Here is an 11,959-nt window from a genome sequence, read left to right on the forward strand (position 1 = left end):
GTTTAGCCCCCAAGTACATGAAAATTCAACTCTTGCTAGGGAATTGTGTATATCAACATGATCGTTGTTGTTTTAAGCTTGAGAGCCCATGTTGTGGGTGATGGAATAAGCTTTTACTAGAGCATCACATTGTTCACTTAGTTTCTTCTCACGTGTTTGCAGCTCATTACAACCACCCAATGGATTAGAGGAAATGACAAACCAACTTTAGGTAATATAACAGCAAATGAGGCACCAACACAAGAAGAAAATGTTGAATTTGATATGGAAGATAACGGGGTTGGGAAGATAAGTTGCTCATATGGTATTTCACGCTGGCATATTAAAAATGTGTCGACGGGGATGCGAAGAACTTCAGCTGGTGAAAACAGAGTTGATAATAGTAGCTCCTTCAAGAAAATTGAAACGGATGGAAGCATAATTTTAAATTTTATGAAGCACACATACTTGAGTTTGGTCATGTATCATGTGTTTGATACTTCATCTAATACGATACTTGTCAGATACTTTCTAATACTCGTATCACGGTAAACATACATTGTATGACTTTGACTTAATGCATACGCGTATCCCGCATTTAGGATACAAGTATCTGACTTTTAAGATACCTTTATACTTTCAAATAAGAAATTAAAGAGGAGAAAATTAATTGTCACACCTTGAACCCGACGCGTGACGTCAACAATTATTTGTATATCTAACATACCCCGCCTCCAGGATATGTACAAAGCATAGATCAAGATTTGAATTTCATAGTATTTTTCGTATATTTTATGGCTGCATCTAACCTCCTTGTTAAACTACCTATGTACCCTAAACAGAGATCAAGCCATTCGTAGTTCGTCATTCATTCACTACCATCCGACGTTTATCACTGTACACTTAAATCGAAAAGCATATCATTTCTCAATCAATTGTTAGAACTTAACAAGTATGACATTACTAGGTTCAGGGCTACATAACAAAATCCACAAGTCGTTCAAGGTTTCCATTGTGATAGCCTGTCCCGGATTTTCGAACCGTAGAGGTGAAATGATGTTTTTGCCCCTATTATGGTTGTTTCGTTGTGTGGTTGTTTTTGGCTGTTGCTTGGCTGGTTTTGGACCACACACACACCACACTCACTCACTCTCTCTCCCTGCCTTGTCCCAAGTCCTCTCTCTCCCCCATTCCTATTCTTTTTGTACGGACGACAACCAAAACCATCCAAACCTTCACAGATCGAGGAAACAAATTATATATTCGTGCTCGTGAGGTCCTTGTGAGTTCAACCATACCCATTTCAGGTAAGGATACCTTCGTTTTCACGTCGAACTCGGGATACCCCGATTTGGTCACTGTTCATGCACACGTTAATTCTTGTGTTTTTGGGAATTTCAAGCTTGTAAGAAGCTTGGTGAGGTCCTTAGGAGGCTCGGGGTGGTTCGTTTGAAGGTTTTGGACGTCGGGATCGTGAGTTACAAGGTTGGCCGGAGTTGGTGGTGTTTTACCGGCGAGATTCCATGGATTTTAGTGCTTGAAAGTGGTATGGATTTGTTCCTCTTGTTGTAAGCTTCATTTTGGTACCAATTTTGTGAAATTTGGTTGAAAAACGAAGAAGATATAAGGTTTTAAAGTTTTCCTGATTTTCCGGCGCCGGCGACGGCTCTGGAGCTTCGCCGGAGAAGATGACAGAATATTTCGTCAGTTTGGACGAAATATTCCTAATGGCGTTAACGAAATCCGTCAGAGTTAACGGAATATTCCTGACGGCGTTAACTAACGCCGTCAGTGTGCCATGCACGTGCCTGCGCGTGGGCGGCGCGTGTAACCATGCCTTGGCAGGCGCATGGGGGCGCGTGCGGCGGTGGAAATTTTTTCTAAAAATATGGGGATGTTCCTAAGGTTGAGTAGATCACGTTGGTGTATTCATACACCCCATTTGAGCAATGTATGAGAGGTTATTTTGTGATGTTGGTTATGTGCTTTAAAATTAACGTTTTTATAGTTGTTTCGCATATAGGTGAGACCTATCCCGAGGACGAGCGCGGTCACTCGAAGCAAGGGGGTTACGACCCTTCTACATATCAGTGAGTGGGCTTTTGGTTTTCCGTATATACCTATATACTTATGTTTTTCCCAGAAAATGAATTGAAACGTTTATACGTTTTTATGCCATGCATTATGTTTGCCGTTTGTTTACGCATTATTAGTTGCATATTTATATATATATGTTTGGTGCTACGGACGCACAAGTAAGTGCCAGGTGAGTTATGATTTATGTTTATGTTCAGTAGTGATTTGAGATGCATAGAGAGCTCATAACCTGCACCCCCGGTGTTAGTGCTCCCGCCCAGAGTTGGGCACAGTTCTTCACGTGATGTTCACCTCCCGCACCACACGCTCATCTTGGATCCAAGTTAGGTGCACAGTCCTGTCGTACAGACCACTTTAGGTGGTTCCGACTCGTAGGTGACCCGCGATTATTCGCCCAACCTTCACGTGATCGTAGCACTTGAGCGTACTTATATTACACCCAGTCCTGTCGTACAGACCACTTTAGGTGGTTCCAACTCGTGTGCAGGTATAGTTAATGAGATGGAGATTTGAGCTCTAGATTCAGCCGTACATGTCACGTTTGGTGACTCCGGTTGACAGATTACATGGCATTGATTTGACATTACCTGAGCACTTGCATTTTATTTCGAGGATTTTGACATGACATATTTTTGAGCATGACTTATATATATGTATATTCTATTTTTCTGGGAAGTATACAGGTTTTACGGCGAGGGGTTAGAACTTGTTTATGAAATGGTTTTTGAAAAGCTTTATTTTTGCCCACTCACACTTTTTGTTTTGCGCCCCTCCAGGTTCTAGTTGGCTAGTACTTGTGGTGGCTTCCCAGAGGATTTCCCTGGCATATCTGACAGATTATCACCAGTGTAGGACCACCTTTGGGTGTGTTTTTGTAGTGTTATTTCTCCCGGACTGCATTAGGTTTTCGAGCTCTGAACTTTGTTGTCACATTTACGCTTGCACATGTATGTTCTCACGTTGTGTAAAGCTGATTTTTATTTATTTGTACTTTTATTATTATTTTATTAGCTTCCGCACTGTGCACATGGTTACGTCACTTCCACGTGACGGCCAGCATGCCCTGATTTCGATCGGGGTGTGTCATCCATTCCATCCATCACATAAATTACTATGTTTCCAACATTGTATCTCCATCCACAACTTATAATGTATCAAATAACCAACGAAGCACAATATTATTCTCAAGCCACATTAATCAATTAAAGTAATCATCATAATAATAACAACCATAACCAACGTCATTCCACAATTCCATCAATTGATCAATTCATGAATCAAAGATGCACAAGTTTAACTTTTAAGTCACTCATACGCATCTGTTAGGCAATGATCACCTATTGCAGATTAACCAAGCACGATCTTAGAAAATATGGTCCCTTATTGTGGATTAACCAAGCGGGACCATGGTCCCCTATCGCGGATTAACCAAGCAGGACCAAGATAACCAAGTAGGTAGTGACCCCCTATCACGGATTAACCAAGCAGAGTTATACCTACAGACCTGTTAGGTAGTGATCACCCATCGCGAATTAACCAAGCATGATCACTCCTAAGTATGTATGGCCATAAGGATAGCCCATTGCGAATTAACCAAGCACGATCCATAAATAATATGGTCCCCTATCGCGGATTAACCAAGCAAGACCGCTAGTGACCCTCTATCGCGGATTAACCAAGCAGGGTCATGGTCCCCTACTAGCCCTCAATTTAACAAACATTTCAATATGCAATTCGAATCACCTTTTTCAAAAATATTTCCAATCCATGAATCAAGTCACATTTAATAAAAATAGATCGATGGCCAATTATAAAATAATCACATTTTAACAGAAAATACATTTATAAAACTAAGTCATATCCACAAAGGATATTAATATAAAGAATCGGGTAATCACCATATCACATATATTAAAGTCACTCACCGAGATAAGCTTGCATAGCCTCACTGAGCTTTTATTAATACTAATTATAGTTTTATAAACGATTCGATACATGTTGACCAAAAGTCAACTCTCGATCAACGGTGGGGCCCACAAACCTATGTAATTATATCCGAAAGATCCGCACATCGGATTTCGGATCCATAACTTTCAAGGATCCAAATTATTCTTCTAAAATAACATACTAAAATTTCATTATAATTCAACGGTCGGATCTCCGCCAATCACTAAACCAAGAGGCAGTCAACAATTAGTTTTACAAACTTAGAAATCCAATTCGGGAAGATCCGTATTTCAGATTACCAATCTGTCAGTTCCTAATATCCTCAAATATTATGTTCTATAATTCATTAGAGTTTAGTGACGATCTAACGGTTGGATCGTCGATTCATATAATGGTCAAGTGATGTATAGTAATGAAACTAAGTTCAAACAATCAAACCACGTCATACAGATATCCATTTAAAGGTCAGGATATGAATTTAGCATAAAATGAAATTGGTGGCCCATTGGCCATGCAACACTGCTCCCGCCGCCACATGCGCCACCGCCGGTGGCGGTTTCCGGCAAACGGAAACCCGATTTTCCAACTAACTCTAAAAATTACCAAATTTTACATAAATGTAGAAATCAACAAGGGAAGAACTTTCATACCTGGGCCAAAGTCCAATTCAGCCAGGAAGTGCTCGGAATTGTCTCGAACCTGCCGAAAACCCTTGATTTGGGTGTTCTTGATTCGACTCCAAAACAGCTCCGCCGCCCCCAAACTTGTTTGGGCTTTGTTCCTGGGCTGAAGAGGATGCTATAGGTGGTGGTGATCAAAGAGAATCATTTCAGAATTGGTCGATCAATGGCAAGGGACCCCCGCACCCACAGGTGCAGATTTCACAATTTCAAAGCCAATTTGTATGAATTTCGGGGTGGAATGGGTAAAGGGGAGGCTAGGGAGTTGTTTCCAAGTGATAGATGGAGGCAATTCACCACGTATGGCATCGGAAAAACTGCACCACCGTTGGGTCGGGTAGAGTAGCACATTTGTTCCCCTCTTTTTTTCCTTCTCTCATTTCGATCCTATTCCCCTTTCTGATTCGTCACTTCCTCTCTCTCCTCTCCTCATTCCACCCCAACTCCCTCCTTTTTCCTCCTTTCTCTTATTCCATCACAGCCGTCCATCTCTGTTTCTTTTTCTTTTCTTTTTTTCTCTCCAGATTTTCTGGAGTCTTCTAGATAAGGCCAAAATTGCTAAAATATTTCTAACTTTAAACGTTAATAACTCCTTCGTTATAACTTTGTTTCATGAATGGTTTGCGCCTACGCGTTCGTGAGATCTAGTTCTATTCAAAAAATATAAATTGTGACCTCAAAAAGTCTACGGATTTTAAATAATAAATTTCCAAACTTCAAACTTTGTAACTAGTTTAATTAAAATCTAAATTCAAATAAATTAATATAAATTCTTGAAAAATAATGTAAAATCTCAATAATACAAATACATAGATTATAACAATGAAATCCAAGAACGAGATTTCACATTAATAGGAAACAAAGATTTAGTTGAAACTAAAGTATTGGAAGATATATCAATTAGCATATTTGATTCTCTTTGTTGTAGGATCGGATTAGTGTAAATCATATATTGATAGGGTGCGTTATAGCAAAGGTCCTTGAACTTTACCCCGTGTTTAGTTTTCATCCCTAAACTCATTTTAGCCGTCAAACTTGTCATCTTTTTCGTTAGGCTTTTTAGCCAAAATGGTCTCCGAGATTTGCATAACTCCTCACTTTGGTCCTTGAGATTTGAAACCAATAGAAGTGGTCATTGAGTTTGTCCACATCAATCATTTTGGTCCTTGCTTGAAAAATCTCCATTAAATAAGTATCAAATGACAAAATTATCCTAACTTTTTTGTCAAATTATTTTGGCCCATTGTTTATTAAATTGAGGTATTTTTGTCATTTGCTTATTATTTAACATAATTTTTCAAGGAATGACCAAAATAATTGATGGTGGACAAACTCAGGGACCACTTCTAGTGATTTCAAATCTCATGGACTAAAGTGATGAGTTATGCAAATCTCAGTGACCATTTTGGCCAAAAAGCCTTTTCGTTAGATTTAAGGGTCTAGTGATCTTTTCATATAGAAAAAAAAATCTAATTTATTGAAACATCGACAACAAATGTCAAGGTAGACTTGTGAGATTGCTTATCATAGGGAAACAATTCACTCATCCATCAGATCAAAAGAGAAATTGTCAAACATAAACATGAGCGGCAATCAATCTCAGTTTACTACACGAAATTGAAGTCATTATTGGATAAACTAGCATAAATGGGTCGTTGCTTGATCACGGTCCACCTTCAAATTTCTTTTTTTTTTTGTTTAAATTTTTTTATATTTATATATTTATTGAATCTAACGGTTGAAATCGAATATAATAAAATCTAACTGTAAAAAAGAAGAAGATCTAACTGCCCAAATTTAAAGCCAACGACTAAAATAATTAAAAAAAATTATTTAACTCAAAATTTATCAAAAAACTCTATAAATACCTATGTATTTGTTCAAACATCCACACAAAACGCACTTTTTTCCTACAATTCTTCCAAAACCATTTCTTTCAATTTCTAATTTTTTTAAGATGGCAAAAGATCATATTAAAGGTTGTAATTGGACCTTTGAGGAAGATGTTGCTTTATGCTTGGCATGAGTTTCTATTAGCGAAGATGAAGCCGTTGGCACAAATCAAAATAAAAAGGTTTTGTGGGGTAAAATCGTTGATAAGTTCAATGAAAACTCCAATGCCAGGCAAAGGGAAGTTGGTGATGTTTACAATGGGTGGAAGGTTATCAACAAAGCGTGCACTTTATGGAAGTGAAGCTTGGAGAGAGCCGTGGTTGACATGGCTAGTGGAAGGAGCGTCGCAAAAGTTGTGAGTTTCTTTGTTGATATTTTATTTGTCATGTAAATAATATTATTTTGCAACTAATTGTATTTATGTATTTCTTACATAGGGTGACAAAGTAATGACAATTTACAAAACAAGAACTACGCCAAAAATCAAGCTTTTAAGTTGCATCATGCTTGGGATGTCCTCAAGGATTGTCCGAGGTGGGGAACCAATATGGACCAACAATGGGGAAAATTATTTGGTAGTGAAGCCGCAAAAACAAATGATGTCAATGAAGGTGACGATTCGTTGACCCCAACTTCTTCTCTTGCAAGGCCCTTAAGAAGAGATAAGCAAAAGGAAGCAAAGAGAAAAACGAAGTTCGAAGATCCGATTAGCACAACGATTTCTACTGGATTTGCAAAATTGACCGAAAGCCATAACTCTCGGGAGGAAGAAGCAGCCTAAATGCATTTGGCCTTTATGAAGGAAGGGGATAGGGAGCAAGAAAGGTTTGAATGTAATTTCATGATGTAGGACCTCAACAAAGACACATCAGATAGGAAGAAGTTCTTACGTGATAAGCACAAGGAAATTTTATGAAGGCATGCCACAATGAGTATCTTTCAAGATGATGATTCATCTCAAGGCTATAACCCAAGTCCACCACCAAGTCCACTCACTCAGTGTGACCCTATCTTGTCGGGTCTTGTATGTGGTTGCAACGAGATATTCAACATCTCTTGCCATAGCTCTCGCATATGTTGCTTGATTGTCATCCACATCTTCGTCAGAATCTTCTTCAATTTCTACGTACTCATCTTCCACAATCATGTTGTGCAAAATTATGCACGTCATAATGATTGAATGGAGGTCTTTCACATTCCACAATCGTGCAACCCATCTAACAATGACCCATCGAGCTTGTAGGATTCCGAACGCTCTCTCCACATTTTTCCTGTTTTGTGAAAATAATTTATTCTTCGCACTATTGAGATGAGAATAACTTTTCACAAAGGTATACCAACTAGGATAAATATCATCAGTTAAGTAGTAACCTAGCTCATGCTTATTACCATTTATCTTGTACCTTTATTCTGGTGTCCATCCATTGGCAACATCATCGAACAGATGAGAAGACCAAAGAATGTTGATATTGTTGTTTGATCCAGGAGCGCTGAAGAATGCATGCCAAATTCAAGTGTCATAAGACGCCACAACCTCGAGCATGATGGTTGGCTTGTTGTGACGGCCCTTGAATTGGCCATCCCAAGCAGTAGGACAAATCTTCCACTCCCAATGCATATAATCAAGACTTCCTATCATGCCAGGGAAGCCTCTTTTGTCTAACTTGTGTAGAAGCCTTATCAAGTCTTCACGATTTGGTTTTTGGAGGTATATGGTTCCATATATGGCTTTAATTGCCTTACAGAAGCGCTTAAAGTTCTCAATAGCAGTACTAGTTGCAAGTTGACAATATTCGTCAATTGAGTTTGCAGAGCACCTATTAGCTAGCATCCGAAATGCAGATGTGAGGTTCTGATGAGGATAGACTTTGTGGGCCTACTGCATCTATCTTCCTTGCAAAGTAGTGGTCATGATGGACAATTGCGTTCAAGATGCTTTAAAAAGGCTTTCTCCTCATCTGATACCGCCTTCGAAAATCATGAGGAGGATATTTCAGACGTTCGATGAAAAAGTCTTTCATCATCCGGTCATGACATTTTTCTCTGTCATGCTGCACAAATGAACGCCCCATGACAGAACCACAATACCTAGATTCGGCATGATGCTTATATTGCATGAGTGAGTTTGTAAATTCGGCTTCTTCGTTATTCATTTTTGCATCCGCAGTTGCAAGGCTTGCTTGGTATTGTGCCATCTGCATTGCGAAGCTATGCCTTCTTCTATCATTCATTGATGAGATATTGATGATTTTGAGGAAACAAAAACACAGTGAAAGTTGGATGATTGGTGAATATGTTGTGTGATGGTTAGATATTCAACCTATGCTTATATAGAAGATGATTGAAGGTTTGCGTTGCAAGTGTGTAGGTTTGTGTTTCATGTATTTTGTATGTATTTTGGTATGTGTTTCATGTGTCTCATGTGTTTCATGTGTTTGGTGTGTTATACATCTCTATCATGTGTTTTGTATGTGCTGCATATGTGTTTTGTGTGTTTCATGCTTTTTGTGTTTGTTTCATATTCTTCTATAGTGTTTCATGTGTCGGTGTAATGATTTTTCAATATTTATCGGAATTAAATATTTTTAGGTTAAAATGTTCATAAAATTAATTTATGATAGTCTACATATTTTTTTTTTTTTAAAGAAAGAAAGCCTAAATTTATTATTTAATAATTTGGGGCTAAAATTTTAAGCCATAAATGTTGGAGTAGAAAAACTATTTCTGAATTAAAACCTAATTTTCTAAACTAAAAATTTTAAATTTCCCTCCAAGAGTTGCAGATGTTCTTATAGAACTAAACGAATCCTATGCCACATGGCTTGGACAAATATTGCTGATGTAGCCACTCCCACACACTAAAAAAGCAGACTCCCTTATTTTTAAACCAAAAAGCATGTAGAGGCATCGCTTAATCGTAATAATATTAATCACATGCCATGAATGTAACAAATAACAACAAACCTGTTACACAATCCCATAAGACACAATAGGAAAACCACCTCTTCATTGCTCAGGTTGTGATCAAGACTATTGCACAGTTGAAAAGTGCTTTTTCCATCATGGTTTTCCGCCTGGCCACAAATACCATGGAAAAACAGTGAAGCCTCCAAACAAGAGAAAATCTGTTCGCAACTTTGTTAGTTCTCTCTATTGAATTTAGAGTTTTTTTTTTTAATTTTTGTACAAATTAATTCATTTTTTATGTTTTGAATTCAAATTACCTATGTATGTGAGAGGCTCTCTCACACATGAAATCCTGCCTTCGCCTATGTAATTCGTGTCAATAAAACAAGAAAATGTGGATAAAAATTTGCATAAATTTTTATTTCATTAGCACGAGATGCCATTGCGCATCCGTGTCTCCCATGTTATATATGTTTTGTTTGCTTTCAACACAATTCTTTGGAGGGGGAAACCATGTGAGAAATTTGCATTGTTGTGCAAGGACTTGTCAAATACAAACTCTCCAACCAAATAAGAAACAGTGGACCAAAGAAAACTAATTATAGACACACGTAACATGCACATGGTTAGTTCATATCCTAAAGTCACTTTCTGTACTTAGCAAATATTATTAAAATGTCCAATAAAAAATCATTAATGAAAAAATAATGGGAGTTTTAACGAAAAGCTCATGGTATTGTTCACTTTAACGAAAAACCACATCTTTACACTAAAAAATTAATCCCGGTACTATTCAGTTTACCCTTTATTTTGTCCTTATCATTAAAACTCAAAGTTTTCAAGTCATTTAATTAGTTTTCCTAAAAATAATTTGATTAAAAATGCTCTATGAATTTAAAAGCTCATCATTTTGGTCTCTTAATTTAAAATTTTGATCAATTTCATTTTTGAAATTGATCAAACTCATTAATCTAGTTCTGTCATTTCATTATGTTATATTTTCCGTGTAAATGGTAAGTGTAGCATGATGTAGGGACCACAAAACCACTCATTAAACAAAGAAAATCAATGTTTACCAATTTTTAATTAAAATACCATAAGTACCAAATAGAATCCAACAAAAAAAAAAATACAAAATAGAAGAAAAGTAAAGAAAAATTAAAACTAGAACAACCTCGCAGGTTTGCCTCCCTCCGAGACCGACTCCGCCGGTGTCCAAACGTCCAGGCAAATGGACATTTTTCTCCAAAACCCAACTCCGCAGCTGGACAAGAATCTATGCAGGTAGTGGAGCCCCCGAAGCTGTCGAGAAAGATTTGGGCGCGTCTCTTTCCTCGCTCTTCATCAATTTTCTCGTTGATGGACCTTTAGCAACCTGCTCATGTTAGACATTGAACGAACGATAAAATTTCTAAAAGCTGCGAATTGGCGAGCATAGAGAGGACAAAGATGTCTGGTGTGAGCTTATCATGTGGTTTGAAGGTTTTTTATGGACAGACTAAACTAAAATATTAGATAAGGACACATGACACGATGAGAGTGGTTAAAATTTTTATCGGAAGTCAAAGCATGGATTAAACTTCATTTTAATCCTTGAAAACAATGAGTTTTAGACAATAACTTTGTGTAAGATTAAAATTCAATTTTCGTCCATGAGACATTTAATCATCTCATTTATTAATTATATTTTGATGTTTTATTTTCATTTTTTCTTCCTATTTTTAATGTATTAATTAAATTTAAATTTAATTTTCATTTCACTCATCATAATATATTTTGATGCCTACATTTAGGTAAACTAATTTTTGTTTTATATAATATATTCCAATATAATTTGTATGTTCTTCATTGAGGTACATTATTTCATTTGATATATTTTGGTGTATTCATCGATACAAATATATAAATACATTATTTCAATATAATATATTTCGATACGTATATTTTGATACACACATTTCGGTGTTGACATTTAGGTACATTAATTCAATATAATATATTTCGATACATACATTTTGATGCATACAGTTAGGTACATTAATCCAGTATAATACATTTCGGCATATACATTTAGGTTCATTATTAATATATTTCGGGTACAAAGAAGTCAATTTTATATATTTCGGTACAGTCGTCTTTGTACACTTATGTATTTACATATTTACGTGCCACTAATTTCTTAATATTTTCTCACTTATGTTCATTATAATTAAAAGAACTAATATGTGCATATTAATAAAATTAAAATTTTAATGTTGAGATATTAAATAAAAATGCACATTAAATAACAAAAATAGAAAATAAATTTTAGTACAAGTACACTTCAAAATAGTAAATTGAATATGTAATTTAGCACCCTTTTTTTTTTAATTTTAATTTTTCGCAAGGACTAATGTTCAAAAACCCTATTTTTAATAAATATTAACATATGGCACGATGAGAATAATTGAAAATCT

Source organism: Pyrus communis, chromosome 14, assembly GCF_041283825.1.
Source record: "Pyrus communis isolate YQ-2024b chromosome 14, ASM4128382v1, whole genome shotgun sequence".
Taxonomy (NCBI): domain Eukaryota; kingdom Viridiplantae; phylum Streptophyta; class Magnoliopsida; order Rosales; family Rosaceae; genus Pyrus; species Pyrus communis.